Source organism: Xyrauchen texanus, chromosome 8, assembly GCF_025860055.1.
Source record: "Xyrauchen texanus isolate HMW12.3.18 chromosome 8, RBS_HiC_50CHRs, whole genome shotgun sequence".
NCBI classification, from domain to species: Eukaryota; Metazoa; Chordata; class Actinopteri; order Cypriniformes; family Catostomidae; genus Xyrauchen; species Xyrauchen texanus.
The window spans coordinates 17,964,694-17,979,297 of record NC_068283.1 but is presented as its reverse complement, the minus strand read 5'-3'; the positions used below and the strand labels follow the sequence as shown (position 1 = coordinate 17,979,297).

General features: G+C 38.7%; 1 protein-coding gene across 4 annotated transcripts in view; it reads right to left on the bottom strand.

The window, feature by feature from the left end:
* The window catches only part of LOC127647329 (protein sidekick-1-like), a 474,624-nt gene that overhangs the window by 344,327 nt on the left and 115,693 nt on the right, over positions 1–14,604 (bottom strand). The gene's annotated exons all lie outside the window — the stretch shown is intronic.

Genomic DNA, 14,604 nt, shown 5'->3' with positions numbered 1-14,604 from the left:
CTACAGCAGGACGGCGTGTTTTTCCAAGTGAGTACAATCGGATCAAGTTGACAGTCGGGTAGTGTGTGATCCTTAGCCGTTTGGTGTGTGATGCCCACTTTTCCTCTGTAGCCATTTACTTAGTCGGTAAGTGTGATATACCCAGTATTTTTAGATCCGTTCAAATTTAAAAAGTCAGAAAACACGAGGGGCCTGGGTATCTCAGCGAGCATTGACACTGACAACCACGAGTCACGAGTTCGAATCCAGGGTGTGCTGAGTGACTCCATCAGGCCTCCTAAGCAACCAAATTGGCCCGGTTGCTAGGGAGGGTAGAGTCACATGGAGTAACCTCCTCATGGTCGCTATAATGTGTGTTTCTCGCTCTCGGTGGGGTGTGTGGTGAGTTGTTCGTGGATGCCGTGGAGAATAGTGTGGGCCTCCACATGTGCTACTTCTCCACAGTTATGCGCACAACAAGACTTGTGATAAGTTGCACAGACTGACGGTCTCAGATGCGGAGGCACTGATATTTGTCCTCCGCCACCCAGATTGAAGCGAGTCACTACGCCACAACGAGGACTTGGAGTGCATTGGGAATTGGGCATTCCAAATTGGGGAGAAAAGGTGAGAAAAAAAACAGGACGATTTGTATAGCACCACAGCGACACAGTGTTTACAGTTTTTAGGGAAATCAACCTATACATACTTACAGTTGTCTCTGCATTTTAGGCTGGGATAGGAGAAAGTAGTTTAATAGTATTTCATACTTTTTTCAAATTTTTTAAAAGGGTTCTTGCTACATCTCTGCTGATTAGCAAAGAGCGAATAACCAGCAATGCTGTGGTGGCTGTAGCAACAGAGTGCACAACCCCACACCTCCCCACAGTTACCTTTCTGCCTCTATCTGACAGCATGTGGCAGTGCTGGGAGGTCACGGATTAAGAAAACCCAAACAGAATTCAACGTGATGCTGGCAATAAACTGAGCTCTTTCCCTATAGGCCCAGATAACGGGCAGCTCATGAATATGCATGGTACCAGAGAAAATCCCTTGCAGAGCGAAAGGGGACTTATCTGGAAAGAGGGAGAAAAAGACAGATGGAGAAATACAGCATTTTTTGCAAAGCTTGTGCCTCTTGCACCATATCACAACAAACTGAAGGGTTCGAGGCCATTAGTATACTACTGGATGTCTGCAATAACTTTCACATAATGTTGTAGTGTGCCTTTAAAGGATAAAGTAAAAGTTAACCATTAGTCAAGAACCTAATATATGAGCCACATAGGTATATACATCATATGAAAGAGCGTACCCTGTTTGCCATAAACATAGACAACTGCCCACCACCTCCAGCACCTCATGAATAAATGCAAAGGTTTTAACTCTGCTGCTGCGGTATAACTTGGAGTGGCTCGGTGGTATTCCAGCTCAGGTAGATATCACTCAGGCCAATTTCCTCACATCAGTTCTAGCACTGCCTTATATCATGTTACTTTCTCATGACAGAAGAAAGCTGCTGAGATTTGACAGAAATAGGGAAGGCCAGGGCTAGTTGTCACATTTATATGCCAGTTAATATTTCTCAAGGTTTCTCAAAGTTTTTAAGTACTAAATTTAAGTACTAAATATTTTATTGAAAGTTAATTTCTGTATAAAAATACAGATTTTTTGTTTTTTAAATAATTATTTTGAACAAATCCAAGAAATGACATACACAAACTAAAATGGTTACAGTTCATTAAGCCTTTAGACTACAGGAGTAATTTAATTTAATTAACACATTTTATAAATTCATAAATAACATAAAAGAACTTGCTTCTGCCTTTCAGTTAAAGTCTGCCATCACTGTGCAGTTGATCCTTGCCTCCACGAATGCCAGTGTGGTTTTATTATTTTTGCAGGGTTCAGGGCTTTGAAGTATTGTAGGTGCTTAAGACTAACATAGATAAAACACACATATGTCTAAATGGACTGTTGTTTCAAAAATTACAGTTACAGAGATATAGCCCAGATTTAACTTTCCATGTGAAATCTAGCCCCAGACTCATTATAACATCTTTCCACCAGGCCACAGAGATAGTTAAGAGACTTTTTTCCAAGAGTGCTTTTGTTTCCCCTTCAAGGGTTTAATCTCTAGAGAAAGGCATAGAAGAAGCACAAGCAAGGTAAATCTATTTGATGGAATTGGTAATTGTGCGGTGCGCCTAGGAGTGCTGCTAAGAGCCGAAATGGATGGGCACCATCAGCTCCTCTCTGTCACGCTGTCAGTTGTCCAAAGCCCTGGGGACCCTGAGGGCATCCTGCAAACTCATTTCCATAGCTGTGCTCGGGCAGGTATGCCTGGAAGCAAGATTCAGGATGGGTGCCTAGTAAGGTAACCAGACACAACAGCGGAGCTTGGCCAGTGCTCCCAGGTGGAATTAAGCACGCCGGGCAGGTCTGCCCAAGGTAAGTGAAAAACCTGTTTGGAATCTGCATGAACAAGGTTGGCTATGGATTTGTAAATTACACTTGCTGATCAACCACACAGAGTAAATGTCATACAGCAGGCTGTTCTCCCATTCTCTTGCCTTCCAGAAATACAACAGCAAGCACAGGGTTTGCAAAATGATCTGCATGCCAACAGAAGATCGTAGAGCTGTGATATATATTGATTGAAGTATTGATCTGAGACAGTGTTGCTCATTTAAAACATGAGTGAATGTTTTTTACTGTCTTCAATTTATTTAACACCTGCAAGGGTCTCAGAAAAGCATGCCCAGATTACATTACAAAATAAAATCAAAAATATAATTTTTTTCATAAATAAAATGAAGCTTATTTTTAGGACAATTAGGATTTTTGCATTTGTAACAATTAAGCACATTTTTGCCCTAAATTCTCATCTCATTTCTGTAATAAAGTATTTTTTTAGGTAATGAGCATATATATTTTTAAATATTTGTTAAACATAACAATCCAAACCCACTTTTCAGATCAGTAGATTATACGTTTGCCACACAAAAGAGGAGCTCTTACATTGTCTACCATGGATTAGACAGATGTGATTAAGACAATTGTGTGTTAAGAACAGATTGCAGGTAATTCATAACTAAAGTGGTCTTACCTAAAGCAGGACATATCAGCAGACCAGGGAGGCATGAGGGAGGGGGAAGAAAAGAAAGTTACAGATTAGAGGTTATGCTCAACATTATAGAATATACTGTATGAAGACTTTCGTGGCCCAAAGCTAAAATTAATTTCACAGTAACATATGGAAACACTGTATGTCAGATTTATTCAGTGTGGAGATTCCTTGCATGTAGATAATGTATATCTAGCTGACTTAAATGAATCTCTTTCATAAAGCTCTGAAACCAAAGGCATGGTATACACACTTTATGGGTTGCTCCCTCTCTGTCTCACTGGCTGCTAACTGTACAAGTACAACACTATTCTCATTATGTAATCATCATGTAAATTTATTAACCAGATTATGCCAAAATTCTGATTTCCAGAAATGATTTCCAGCTGCTACATGCCTGTATTTTGTAGTCATGTACACGCCATACTCAGAATATCCACCATCACTGAACATTTACACAAATCTGTGAATGTCCAATTAAAGGTAATTCTGGGTTATATTGGAAAGAGACAGGACAAGAACGAGTTGATTAATTCACAGTCCAAAATTAAAAAATGCAGCATAATAAATGCCAAAAGTGTGCATCTGCACTTCTACAAGAAAAAAGCTTATTCGGATTATGCTGATTACAAAATAATTTTCCGATAGAATTTGAGCATTTAAGCCTTTCCCCTTATTCCTCTTAAACAAAATAAGGACCTTGATTGGAAAATGATGTTCATGCAAATGTGATGACGGATAGTTAAACTAAACCCTTGTGCACATCTGTGTGACCTCAGCTTAAAACAAGAACAACCTGCTTATGTTGAACAGCCACACCATGACAGCTAAACAAATCATTCTGTCCAGTTCTAATGAACTTAGTGTGAACTCTCTACTTAGCCAGACTTTCCCCCCTGAACACACACGCTGCGGTCCAAAGCCACAGGCACGCTGGGTCTCTCCTCAAACAGGAGGGGTGAGAGAGTTGCCTTCTATGTGCACAGCTGTCTGCCTGTATATTCCTCCCTAGTTGAACCACAGGAATGAAAAGCCTTTTCATTCCATTGAACACCAAGTCCTGTAAACTGGGGAACATTTTATGTGTGGGGCTGCTGTTCTGACAGCACTCAAAGGCTTATCCTGTTGCTGTTTAAAACATTGCTGTCAGGTCTATGATAAAGCTGGGAGCACTTTAAAGAGATGGTCAAAATATATTTTTTATGTATTGTAGCCCATAGTATTGGCTTATGTCTTTTTGTATTTAGTGCCATTTACACTATTGCTATTTTTCGTATTTAGGGTAAGGGATTTTAACAACCCCTAACACCAAGTATTAAAATCTAAATGTCAGTTTTGTGGCTTATAGTCTATGTCTATTAGCTTTGAAGCAATCTATATGCTGGTGCAGTGATTCCCACTTGGGATATGTGTAAGCAGGTGCCAGGGGTATGCGAGAAGAATTGAACTTTAACCAATAAAACGCTATGAATGACTTCAAATAAATATAATAGGGATTAAGGCTTGTTATAAATAAAGATTTCCCGATTAATCTCATTCTTCAATTTGAACAATTTCGATGTCTATTCATAAAATCTAAAGATCAATCTTTTAATATGAAGTGTTCAGCACTGAGGTACTTTTAGTACGTGTTGAGAGGAAAAGTTTGGTTTGACTTGTTCTGTTCATGTGTGTCCATAGATGAGATCCACATAATCCATTTGTCATTGAATAGTGTCTCTTTTAATATATTTTATGTTCTCTACAGTCAGTAATTGATCAAAACATCAAAAAATAAACATTTATTCTTATAAAAAATCCATGCGACTTCACTCTCATGAATATCTTGACTTCACTCTCCTTTATACATCAAAACTTGGATCTAATTTAGACTTTCCCCATTGGTAAACAAGACCTTGCTTGGTCATTTATGTGCTCGAAATTCGTCATGACGATATTTCCGAATCCTATTTCCGATAAGACCGCATAAGTCAAAACAAGACCCTGTTCCATTTGTGAAACATACATGAATGGTACCTCAAATTATGTGACATGAGGAGAGGTGTCTTTTACCTTTTCTAAGCAACCAGACATGTTATTTATGCTTGGCGGCTGATCAAATCAAATGAGCAAAAAAATCCTATAGATTTGATAGATTTACACTGAAGAAGGGACCCAAGCCATTTCTTACCACCATACATTGAAGATATGTTCTTTCGACCTAGGCCAGTAAACAACCACTTGGCCATAGCCTAGCAACCATTCAGTACACCTTAACAACTGCATAATCATCATCCATTCAAACACAAACAATGCCCTAGCATCATGGCAGCAAGTTTTGCATGTTCAAACACCACTCACCTTAGGCAAATAAAAACATTTAGTTTACTTTATTTCATGTGTGGGGGAAACACAAAACACTGTTTATTTACTCTTCCTCTCTTTTAGCACTCTGCACTCCTTGCCTACTAAGTTTTCCACCAAGGTAAATATAGATGTTTTGGCTAAACATGGCTAATGTTGAAACATGAGCAATTCTGAAAAGCAAAAGAGGCATGTTCAGTCGAGTATCTGTTTGGACTGACCCTCTGAGGAGACTTTCTCATAGATATTGAACAGCAAGCAATATGTGAATCTGTTGTTGATGTTGTATCAGTCTGGTCATATGTCAGAGGATCACTGGGTTCCCTATCAAAAAGCTACACTTTGATGCTCCGCTGATTTAGCACTTTGGGAACGTCTTTAGGAGTGACCAGCTGTGAATATGTGTGCAACACGTCAATGAAATTGACCAGAATTTATAGCCTCTGCCGGTGACATCATAGAATGCACCTGTAGCAGGGCTATAAATAGATGCGCCACAGGTGCATTGTCAGATCTCTTGTCTTCAGACCACTCTGTGTGTGTTGTGCTTCTCAAGCAGTCAGAACTTTCTTTTCCTCTGTTAGGAGTTAGAATTTGTTAGGCAGTGCGCAGAAAACCTTTTCTCCTTTCCAAGAATGAGTGTGAAGCAAAGCAAGCAGTGTGTGTTCCAGTGTTTACGCTCTATGGCTAAAACAGACACACACCAGTTTTGGTTTGTGTTTGGAGGAAGAGCATGCTGCTCTTGCGTTGGGGCAGAGCGGGTTCGATCATTGCAATCTGTTTACAGTCAAAATGCTTCACACTCATCTGGCTTACTTCCAAGAGCCAGCACCCACTCTTTCATCATGGGACTCTCGCATGGATCTGGCTGAGGAACGAGAGATGCATCCGTCCCTATCGCTTGTTCTCTCCCCAGATCCAGCTGGTTCTTCTCGTGAGCCTGAAGCATGCTTCGGCACCTCTTCGGTTCACGAGGGGGATGCTGAATCTCTTGAGTCTTGGCTAAAGCAATATTGCACCCTTATCCTGACTACCTAAGGTTCCTTTCTCGACCATACATCCGGTCACTCTCGAAGCCGTTTATAACGCTGGAGCAGGAAAGTCTTCACAGACTATTCAAGCTAAATTGATCTGATATCTGAATGTCTGAATGTATATCATTATTTACTGATATCTGAATTTATATAATTATTTACTTTAATTATTTAGCAGTTCCATGAACTTCCAGTGCAGCCTCCTGCTCTGCTCATGATGAAGAGGATCTTCACACATCCAGCAGTGCCATCAGTACCACACTTCCATCACATCAACACCTCATGAAGAGAAAGAGGCCACACCACTCCCTAGCGGCATCACCACAACAACAGAAGGCAGTCAGATCTCTTTAATAATATCAGATGACCTGTTCTATGGCTAAGTGTCAAGTGATGATGTGTGCTGTGAAATAATGAAAAATTTAGAAGGGCCCGCTTTTTTCTTTTTTTGTTGCCTAGGGCCCCCAGAGTCCCTAGGATCACCTCTGTTGCTAATGCTAATGCTATGTGCCAATTATTATAGTATTAGAAATTCTGTTAGAAAATGATAGAATTTATAGTGCAGTGATAAATGTGCCTGGGCAGTTGATGTGACATTATTGGAGATGTGTGGGATATTGGAAAGATAATCTGAGGGGACATCAGTGAGAGATTGCTTTCCTAGAGTGCTCTGAGAGTTTCTGTGTGATTGACGTGATGTAGGTGGTAGGTACTCTTCTTATCAGGTGGCCCCAGGGACGAGGTCAGAGGTGTGCCGCTAGTTCGAATAAGAGATGGTGTCATAACTACGCGCCCAGCTGTGAACTGCTGATGGATTGGGGGGATCTTCAGGGCGTCCTGTGTGTCAAAGTTTCAAAGAAGAAGGAGCTTGTTCATCTGTTGTTTGCCTACTAAGGCGTTTCGTCAACCCACAAAGAAACGCTCTGCTGTCTCTTTGCCAGAAGCTGTCCAGCTGTAGCGTTCTACAGGTTTGCAGCCTGATAATGCAGTTGATTTGGGTATTTTATGTTCCTGCCTGCTATCATCAACCAAAAAAATCTAATTTACAATTAAAGGGCACCTATTATGGAATTTTGAAAATTACCTTTCATGTAGTGTGTAACATAGATTTAAGTGAACAAAAACATCCTGCAAAGTTTTATATATGAAAGTTCACCGTAAAAAAAAGTTATTGTCTCTCAAAAGTAGGAGTCGACTCTGAGTCAATTTAATGAATCGTTTTTCCAATGAGTCATTTTCCTTTTCGTTGTGACGTCAAGACGAAAAATTACTCATTGCGCGCGCAGACACCAGGGAAAACTTGAAAACATCATGTCGACAACAAGACGCTGTGTTCTGAAGTGCATATCAAAAGCGACCTTTTTGTCACTGCCCAGGGACGAGCATGTGAAGAATCAGTGGCTAGAGTTTATATTTACAACTATACCACACAAGTATAGCCCGAACCTTGTGCTGTGTTCGCGTCATTTTAATGACGATTGCTTTATGAACATGAATGCTTTCAACTGTGGATTCAGCGAGCGGTTGATACTGAAGGAAGGTTCAGTACCAAGTTTATTTGGATCAGCTTCCTCCTCCGAATCACAACCTGTAAGTATTATTAATAATTGTTGCTTTTATGTGTTTTTTAGCATGCTTAATAAGTATTTGTGTGTGTTGTGTAAGTTACGCTCAGCGCAGCTTCTAGGTCTCCAATGTCAATTTGTTTGAAATATGTGAAATGTTTGTCGATGTTATTGGAGTTGTCATAAAGAATAGAGCAATAACTTGTATTAATGCAGTGCTTTACCAATATGTTTATGCGTTGGGCTAACGCAAACAATAACTGATTGGGTGTTTACCACCAAACTTTGAGCTATGATCGCTAACATAAATCAACTCAAATTCCTTCTCTGATTTAGATTTTTTTACTACAAAGCGGTGATGGGCGTTCCGTTTCCGACAATCTCTGCACAGAGTACACCAATCACAACTGACTGGGTCATCTGACCAATCACCGCAGATTAGCGTCACGCAAAGGAGGGGTTTGGAAAAATGAGTCGTTGAACGAATCATTTGGGAGTCGGTGAGCAAATCAGGTAAACATAAATGCATATTATATGACAACAAAAGTGTTTTTTGTCATTGCATGCATGTAAAACTGTTGTTGGGGACTCCCAAAACAATATTAGGAACATTTTAAATGCCATAATAGGTGCCCTTTAAATCAACTGTTTACCAAACAGGAAGCATTCATATTCTGCATTTCTGCAGCAATACACCTTAGTCTAAGAAGGTGGCATATTTGCTGTGAATGAAAACAAGATTGTAAGGGATGAAAATCCATTTTTTTCCAAAAAATGTCAAAAATACAAATTTGTTGCATTCCCATTTATTTCCAGTATGCAGTCTGAATGCTGTCCTCCTTGCTTCATGGGCACTAACTTCAGGAGATTTTTATAGATTTTTTAGGCAATCACTTGAGCCGTAACTACTAACATCAGGCAGGAAAAATTGTCCATTTCACACAGTTAAGGGCATTAAACAAATGTATGTTGCCTGCATTTTTATTTTATTTGACGTAAATGAAAAGTGATATTCAGGGGGCCAAGCAGCTTTGCTGCTGGAACACTTTTGTAATTATACTGTATTTTCTTCTTTTTCTTATTTTATTTTCTGCCCTAAAAGTGTCTGGGTGTCAGAGACTGTGAAATACGTGAAATCGTTCAGAAGATATTATCGATACAATTACATCGGTTTAATGCAATTTGAGTAATTGATCTATATCTACTCGACGCAAACGCCAATAGAAACCAAACACGGTACAAAAAGGCAACAGGATGTTAGAAGATGTCAGGAAATTTTCGTACAATTTCACTCCTAGGGGCGCTACATCTAAAAAACTGTCATTATAGGATCAAACACTTCAATAATATTTGTGTTTTCATTACATGTTTCTGATATTTATCCAATGCCCAACATCAAAGATTGTTTTTATATTTTAGGCTTTTAAAAGTAAACACAGAGAGCCCCATGTCTCCATTTTTGTTACAGTACACTTGCACTGCTAAGAACTGCGTTCTTCAACAACATCAGAACTGCTGTAGAGAAAACAGCAACGCAAGTCTTAGAAGAAAGCCTTTAAAAGAAAGCCTTAGAAGTCTTTGTGCATAGGAGATTCAGGGGCTTACCATCATTGTAATCTAATAATGCTGCCTGGTTTTTCAAAGAACGTCTATAGCGAGGAAAGCTGACATACACTTCTTATCATGAGCTTCATTTGTCCAGCCCAGAGGACCAGTATGATCATTCTCCTTCATTAATAAATACTTTTTTTCATTCAGCACTCAAAGCTTTCTGAGAGATATGGAGAAAAGAAATCAATTTTGTTTAAATGAGAGAGCAACTAAACTGTTATTGACTGAATGAAACCTACAGTATTACACAGCAAATGTAGGATGTTTAGTAACTAATAAATCGTTATCTCAGACTCTACGACCACATAAATAGACAAGTAAACTAAAATATTGCAAGAATGTGCATATTGATGCAATCTGTGGTAGAGACTGCAACAATGTCAATTTATGAGAGAGCACATTCGATTCATCACAGGGTGTTTTTTTGCTCGTTTTTCCTCTTACTCAGAGTTTGTTACAGGCATTTTCCCAAGAATTCATCTGACTGTTATTTAGACTACACAGAGAGTTAAAAAACTCCTCAGTTCTTCAAATGCAGTTCTTCAAATGCCTAAAATTATGAGCAGCTTCTCCAGTAACCACTAAACAGACAAAAGAGAGGCCTTCCATTTCATTTCAATCTAATAATAATTTGAGAAACGTTTCAACACTGCTTAATGTTTAAAAAGAGTGCACGCTTGCTAAAGGGTGACCTATAATTTAGTTGCCAGCAGTGTAATGTAAGAGCAGTGCACAGTATTTGCTAATGATACCAGGTTGTGTCTGAATTGAGCCGCTGCAGTAAGTGATATGGTTGATAACATCATGTTCTTAGCCGGAATCGTGAAACTGCAATAAGTGGAACACCAAGAATGAAATTACGAAATGATTGTGGGAGCATATCTCAGTTTTAAACAGATTTTACACACTGGGGATGAGATACAAAAAATAAGATTAGAAAGTCCCATCACCTTACTTGAAATAGTTCAAACAAAAATGAAAACTTGGTCACTATTTACTCACCCTCAAGTCATTTCAAACTTGTATTTAAACTTGTATGTCAAGGTTTATTTATATATAATATTTAAAAGCAACAAAATTTGACTCAAAGAGCTGCACATTTCTGAAAAAGACAATACAATCAAAGAAACAAATAAATAGAAAAACAGTATTAAAACATAATATAAATAAGAATGATAAAGAGTTATGATTTCTTAACTGAGCATAACAAAAATCAGTACAACCTCAGTTAGTCTCAGTAAGCTAGAGAATACAAATGGGCCTATGACTACTAGACTTGAACATTTGAAAAGAGGGAGAGGACCTAATATGAAGAGGACGACTAAACCATAGAAGTGACAGAAAAAGCTCGGTCTCCCTTAGATTTTCAGAGAGAGTTGGTCGCTTGACCTCAGCAACATGGGTGCAGAATATGGCTGAAGACAGTCATAAATATATTGAGGAGCAAGACCATGCAAGGCCTTAAAAACAAAGAGTAAAATCAATCTTAAACTGGACCGGTAACCAATGAAGGGACCCTCCCCCCCGGTAACCCCCCATTACACACACACGCACTGGAACCAATTATCTAACGTTAATGTTATTACCAGCAGCTCTGACAATGTAACTAATTTCAACATCTGAGGAGCAAGTTCAACACAGGTAACCATGCTTAATTTCCTCCAGGACAAGTAGATTTTTGAAGAGGCATGTGAAAGAGAATGCCCAACCGGACAAGCAGGCTGATAAAAATGTAATTAAAAAAATAACCGGCTATCTTTGTGATAGCCTAGCCCTGTGTCACTTATTAGAAAGTACATATTCTTATTCTGCTGTTGAAAATAATCCAGAGCATGTAATTTTATAATTTGCTAGCGATCTAGTAACAGCTGCACCCTGTTTGATTGACAGGCGGTGTATGTGTTTGTGCTGAACATGTGCGTATTCTGGAAATGCTTGCACTAATGCGCGCCTGAACGGTCAAATACATTTCAAAATTCAGCAAAAATGCCCATCTTGTGAGGTATTCATGTAAGCACAGAGAGTGATGTATAAAGTGAAAGAAAAAGGTGGAGAAAAAAGCAGATTTTTATTAAGATGTCAGACTCGTAAGTTAAAATGTAAGCTAATAGACCTGTTGCCATCTAGAGTGTCATTATAATAATCAAACAACCATAACAAGAAAATGAGAAAACACTCACTGCTCTTGACTGAATAGCTTTAGTAGCTTTAAAAAGTATTCATGTATTATAATCATACAGTGAAGACCAGTAGTAGTTTTTATGTTGTATTTCATTCTGAATGTTTACTTGAATAATTGAAACTGCTGTTAAAAACTTTTAAAGCTGTTAAAAAAAGCAAAGAATTTTCTTAATTTGTATTTTTTGTTCTATTATTTTTAATCTATTTCTACTCATTGTTTTTATTGTCATTTTATAACTGACTGTTTACTAATCTTGAATAATAAAGAACTTGGAACCATTCTTCCATACTTAACATAGTTAGTGTGGAGCGGAGGTGGGCGGTCGAATGTCGCCGGTCCCCATCGGCCTGATGAGGCGCGCGAAGGATAAAGGCCGCCGGTGGTGATGGTTTGAGAGAGAGAGAATTGTGGGCATGTCCGTCATGTGTGTGTTTGTGTCTTCTTTTAAGTTTATCATTAAACTGTTATTTATATCGTCAAGCCGGTTCTCACCTCCTCCTTTCCATTGATCCCTTTACACTAGTGCCGAAACCCGGGAAGGAGGAGGCGAGAACCGGCTTGACGATATAAATAATAGTTTAATGATAAACTTAAAAGAAGACACAAACACACACGGCCAAAATTCTCTCTCTCGAACCATCGCCACCGGCCGCCTTTATCCCTCGCGTGCCTCATCAGGCCGATTGGGGACCGGGCGTGCAATATTCCGAACCGGCCCCACCCCCCTCCGCTCCACACGTAGTTTTATTATTTTTATGGTTTTGAAGCTGGTTTTGAGAATTGTCAAATTTCACTACTGACTACAGAAAATGTTGCATTGTGATAACATGTAGTGTTTATTGTACATGGTAGATCTTGCTGCAATATCGTGATGAAAAATGTTGTGCTTTTATGGTCATTTTTTCCTTTATGGAGCTTGACTGCCAGCACTCAATATTCACTTTCATTATAGTGCAAAATGACATTAAAAAATCCTTCTGTATTAATTTAGATTTTGGGGTGAACTATTCTTTAAAAGGGTCTTTGTTGTATGACAAAAGTATGCTTACTAATTATTACTTAATTATTGTAGTTTTGGTTTATTTGGTATTCTATGGTTTTAAAACAACAAGCCCTTTAATCACAGTAATGCTCATTTACTTTCAAAAACATGAGATGGCACACAATACTGAACGATTTTATAAAACAAAATGTAAATAAAGAGAAAATTTTGCATTGAACTCTTTTAAGTTGATATAACTCAAGAAATCTTCTTAAAGTTACTTAGTATAATAAATAATTGCTTCAATGCTGGCAGATTTCAGTCATGTTAAATTAACATTTCAAGTTCTGTTAAGACGTACTTAAAAGAAGTGCTTCCTGTTGGGCAGAGACTGCAGGCCAGGGGCTTTCAACACAGTCACCGGGTCAGCAAGAGAAAATAACTTGCAAAACATGCACAAAACTTGTGTCTTCTAGCTGGGAATTAGAACAAAACAAACTTTTTCAACCTACAATGGAAAGATAAAGTCTGCAGAATAGCTGCACCCTGGGATTTACTTTTTGCTTGACTGTCGCTCCTGGAGTGATGAATTGCTCTGACAAGCATTTGCAAATCAAACTGTATATATTTCATAAATATGAAGTGTTACAATGGCTTACAACAGAATCAACAGAATTATAACACCAGGGAGCCGTAAAGAGATCCAGCAGGAGTGTAGACTGGAACAGCAAGATGTCACATGTAGGCTGAGTTTAGCTCTAATCCTCAGTGAATTACAGATAATTATATGTCTTTAAAGCAGCAACCTCAACGCAATTAGGGTTGCGATGATTGAAGCACTCATAATTGCTTTAGAAAACAGCAATCTTTTCGAGATGGGTAATTAAACCTGTTCCTGCAAGGCTGCTTAAGCAGCCTATAGATGTTGAGTGATCTCTACCAAAGTTGTCCATCACATGTCAGACAGCACACGTAGCCCGACAGCTTTGTCAGGAGGGAATTAGCGCACCCTTGTCTGCCTAACCACCTGTGCCAGAAGAGGTGGCAACGACAGGAATTTCTGATTTTCTTGACAACTTTCTCACAACTCTTTCAAGGGCCTCTGTGCTAATATTGAAGGTGGATTCAGTAAGGATAGCGTAGTTTACTTGTACATACTGTCTGTGTTATTAAACCAGCCGATTCACTAAAGACATTTGGCAAGTCACAAATGCACAATTCAAGATCTTACAGCATGGACCTAGCCTGTAGAGGATGCAGCAGACTACCATGATCTGGCATACTTTACTGGGAATCACTCTACTACTGCAGAGCTGACACCTGAACCGGCTCATCTACACTGCATGTCTGGATAAATATCTTATCCAACTCATTTGATCAGCATTTGATGAATTAAAGCTACCATAATTAATAGAAAATGTACACAACTATCTCTTATTAGTAAAATTATATTTAGGGCCTGCTTTCCAAGGGCGATTACAGTGCATATTTAATTGCCGTAGACAAATAGTGCTGATTTTTGTGAATAAGTCACAATCTATTATAAGCCCAGTGTGTTTTCTAGTGTGTTTTTGCTCAAAAGAATGAACATTTTTAAACGTTTAACCTTTGCAAGTGTTAATTGAAAAAGTTCTTTTTTTTGCAATAAAATATTGCTAGGGCTGCACAAATAATCTAATATTACAATCAAGATTACAATTTCAGAAGCCACAATTAACTAATTGTGTATCAATAATAGCAGCCCATGTAAGTCTGCTAATGTTGCATCACAATTTTCCATT